This window comes from Kogia breviceps, chromosome X, assembly GCF_026419965.1.
Source record: "Kogia breviceps isolate mKogBre1 chromosome X, mKogBre1 haplotype 1, whole genome shotgun sequence".
NCBI lineage: Eukaryota > Metazoa > Chordata > Mammalia > Artiodactyla > Physeteridae > Kogia > Kogia breviceps.
This window is the reverse complement of record NC_081330.1, coordinates 50,187,052-50,191,574: the sequence shown is the minus strand read 5'-3', so window position 1 is coordinate 50,191,574 and position 4,523 is coordinate 50,187,052. Positions and strand designations below refer to the sequence as shown.

Here is a 4,523-nt window from a genome sequence, read left to right as displayed (position 1 = left end):
GTGTTCATGGCACCATTGTCAAAAATCATTTGACCCTGTATCTGTGTTTATTTCTGGGCTTTCTCTTCTACTCCATTGGTTTATAAGTGTATATTCATGCAAGTAAAACACTGTGTTGATTACTGTGGCTTTGTAGTAAATTTTGATATCAGAAAGTGTGAGATCTCCAACTTTATTCTTCCTTTTCAAACTTGTTTAGGCAGTTCAGAGTCCCTTGAGATTCCATATGAATTTTATGATGAATTTTTCTATTTGTGTAAAACGTATCATTGGCGTTTTGATAAGAATTGAACCTGTAGATGCCTATAGGTTAATATCTGTAGGTATTAAATCTTCCATTCAGGAACATGGAATGTCTATTTGTGTCCTCTTTAATTTATTTCAGCAATATTTTTTTTTTTTAGTTTTCATTGTACAATTTCACCTCTGGTTAAATTTATTCCCAAATTTATTATTCTTTTTGATGATATTAAATGGAATTGTTTTCTTCATTTCATTTTGAATTGTTCATTGTTAGTATATAAAAATGCAACTGATCTTTTTGTGTTAAAGTTCTTGCAGTTTTACTTAGTCCCTCCATTATGTCTAACCATTTAATTTATGGAATCACTAGTGTTTGTACATATAATCATGTCATCTCTGAATGGAAATACTTTTATTCTATTTCAATTTGGGGGAGTTTTATTTCTTTTTCTTGCCGAATTGTTCTTGCTACAAATTCCGTTATGTTGAATAGGAAAGGTAAAAACGTCATCCTTGTCTTGTTTTTAGAGGGAAAGCTTTCAGTCTTTTGCCATTGAGTATGATGTTAGCTGTGGGTTTTTAATCTTATTTTTGCTTAATTAATTAATTAATTAATTAATTTTTGGCTGTGTTGGGTCTTTGTTACTCTGTTCAGGCTTTCTCTAGTTGCAGCATGCAGGGGCTACTCTTCATTGCACTGCACAGGCTTCTCACTGCGGTGGCTTCTCTTGTTGTGGAGCACGGGCTCTAGGTGAGCAGGCTTCAGTAGTTGTGGCTCGCAGGCTTAACAGTTGTGGTGCACAGGCTTAGTTGCTCTGCGGCATGTGGGATCTTCCTGGGCCAGAGCTCGAACCCATGTCCCCTGCATTGACAGGCAGATTCCCAACCACTGTGCCACCAGGGAAGCCTGCTGAGGGTTTTTTACATATGACTTTTTATTATGTTGATATAGTTACTTTCTATTCTTAGTTTGTTGAGTGTTTTTATCATCAAAGGGTGTTGAATTTTGTAAAAATATTTTTTTCTGCTTCAATTGAGATGATCATGTGGTTGTTTTCTTTCATTCTGTGAATGTGGTATATTACTTTGATTTTCATACATTGAAACATTCTTGCCTTCTGGAACTAAATCCCATTTGATTATGGTATATAATCTTTTTAACATGCTTTGGGATTTGGCTTGTATTTTGTTCAGGGTTTTTGCATCAATATTTATAAGGGATATTGATCTGTTATTTTCTTTTCTTTCATTTATTTGTCTGGATTTGGTATCAGGGTAATGCTGACTTAATAGAATGAGTTAGGAAGTATTCTTTTTCTCCTTTGATTTTTTGGATGACTATAAGAAATATGGTTGTTAATTCTTCTTTAAATGTTTAGTAGAATTCAATAGTGAAGGCTTCTGTTCCTGGTTTTTTTGTTGTTGTTGAGAAATCTTTGAATACTTATTCAGAAAAAAAGACTATCCCCTTGACGGGATAGTCAGGTTCCTCTGAGTCCCTTTCTTTACTAAGCCTAAAACTTTGCCTATGAGTATCGCAAAACTCTTGGCAGAAACAGCTCCATCCAACCCTCATTCTCCCCCACACACACTGAAAGACTTGACCAAATTGTACAATGGCTTCTATCAGCCCAAGCTCATGTCCCTAGCTTGACTCCACATCCCTTAACAAGTCTGCCTGAGAAAGCTCAATGCTGTAAAAATAATTTACTGTTTGTCCAACCGGAGCATGACTATAGGCCCATGACTTCCCCTTTATTAGAGCATTTACTTTAGAAAACCTGCAATTGTAAATTCTTTCTCTGTCCCTTTAAGATGTAAATCTACTATAATCCAGAAATGCTTTTTTCAAGGATATAGGAGCCATCCCTTTGAAATGGAATCATTAAGAAAAATAGGGCTCTTATCTTGCAGCTTCTGTAGAGGGTAGGAACCTCACTTCAATAAGTGCCAATTAGCAAACACAGAAGGCCTAATCACATTGACCAACATCCCCCTCTTCAACTCAAACCCCCTTCCATGTCCTTCCATAGTTTTCCATTGGTATATCTCAGCATTTTAAAAGCCTCATTTTTTGTTTCAGTGGAGTTAAATTCAGTTAATACTAACATCTCCCATCCTACAGTAGCCTGAGTAAAATGTGTCTTGCCAACTTTAACAAATGCCTATATTTCTCTTTGACAATTCAGTCTTTTCACTAAGTATAAGTATATTCAGATTTTTTTATCTCTTTATGATTCAATCTTATGTTTTTCTAGGAAGTTGTCCATTCAAGTTATTTAATTTGTTGACAACAATTGTTCACAACACTCTTGTATAATCCTATATATTTTTGCAAAATCAGTAGTCATATTTCCACTTTCACTTCTGATTTTTGGTTATTTGTGGCTTCTTTTTCTTAGTCAATTTAAGTAATGGTGTGTAAACTTTGTTGATCATTTTGAAGAACCAATCTCAGTTTCATTGATTTTCTCTCTTATTTTTCTACTTGCTATTTATTTATATCCATTCCCACCTTTATTATTTCTTTCCTTCTTTAAGCCTTGGGTTTAGTTTGTTCTTATTCCTTTTGTTAATGGAAACGTCACTTTTGTTGACAAGTTAGGGCCACAATAGACAGCTTCACAGAACAAAGAAATAAGACAGTCTCAAGAAAATGTGTGTAAATTTGCAGCAGAAGGTTAATACTTTTCACCCTCATCCTATCCCTCAGCACTATCTACTCCAACCTTCTCAAGTGCAAACATGTCCTCCTAGGCCTCAGAAAACTCTCTTTCCTCCATACCCTCACCAATATACCAGTGAACAAAGATGCACTTGGCATACATCAAGTCAAACTTGTTGTCTAGGCAAATCCAGGCCTCAGTAATGGCTATTGTGTTGCTCACAGCTCATGGTACTTTGGCCAGGTTTCCACTAGATACTGCAATGGGATGCTGGTAATTAGGGTCAACACTGAAGCCAGTGGGGCACCAATCCACAAACTGGATAGTGCACTGGTCTTGATAGTGGCAATGGAAGCATTGACATCTTTGGAAACCACATCATTACAGTACAACAGGCAGCAAGCCATGTATATGACACAGGGAAGGTTACATTTCACCATCTGGTTGTCTGGTTCAAGCCATGCATTGGTGGTCTCTGTTATAGTAAGATGTTTTTGGTAGGCTTTCTCAGCAGAGATGATGGGGACAAATGTAGCTAGAGTTAAGTACGTGTGGAGATAGGGAACCAAGATGGTCTGGAATTCTGTCAGATCAGCATTCAGTGCTCCATGAAATCTAAGGGAACCAGTGATGGAGGACACAATTGGGCTAATAAGGTCACGTATAGGATGGCTAAAGTCATATAGGTTGAGTGCTCAATATCAAGATTTCTACAACTGGTGTCATAGATGACCTCATTGTCTATCATCAAGGCACAATCACAGTGTTCCAGGGTAGTGAGAATGGAATTGTAGGGTTCAACTATAGCTGTGGAAATCTAGGGGGTGGATAAATGGAGAACTCCACCTTGGACATCATGTCGTCATTAACAGAGAGACCATTCCATCAGGAGGAAGGTGAACCAAAAACCAGTTCTCCCACCAAAGCTGTGGAAAACCAAGAAGCCCTGAAGACGTATGTCCTGGTCAGCCACTTTCAAATTTCGTCCAAGACAAGGTCAGTGATCTCTTTGTCAACGGTGTAGTACCCATGGGCATAGTTGTTGTTAGAATCTTCTTTGCCCATGATGAGCTGCTCAAGATGGAAGAACTAGTGGTAGGTGCTAGTGTGAACTTCATAATGGCCATGAGTTCCAGGTCTAGAAACACTACCCCGAGCCCATGTTTGCCAGCATCCATCTCAATGAAGAGAGTGTTGAAAGAGTCATCTCTGCCCCTAATGATCTTGTCATGTGGCATTTGGTCATTGGGCTGGACACTATTTTTCAGGAAGTAGAGATCTCAGCAGTCATTGCCAAACTGGACTCCAGTCCAACCAACTTGGATGGAGATAGATTCACACATAACTGGGATTTGTAGGGCTCTGCAGGGCTGGATGATGCAAGGGGACAGCAACAAGGATCACCCACTGACAGACTACCAAGGATTCTGGGGGAGAAGTAGTGAGAGGCTGTTTGGCTCCGAAGGAACCAATATACTCCTTCCTGGGCCACGTGTCTGGGAGGGTGGGTGTCAGATCCACCCTGTGCTTCTTTTTGTTGTTGTTTTGCCTTTTTAAGAAAAAAAGTCCCAGTTTGTTATTACTTTAAAAAACAAATTTTATTTATATAATTGT

At 38.2% G+C, this 4,523-nt stretch overlaps 1 pseudogene; it reads right to left on the bottom strand.

Moving 5' to 3' along the window:
- Positions 1-2,924: 2,924 nt before the first annotated feature.
- On the bottom strand, positions 2,925-4,252 carry LOC131747843 (tubulin alpha-1C chain pseudogene; annotated as a pseudogene).
- Between the last annotated feature and the right edge of the window lie 271 nt (positions 4,253-4,523).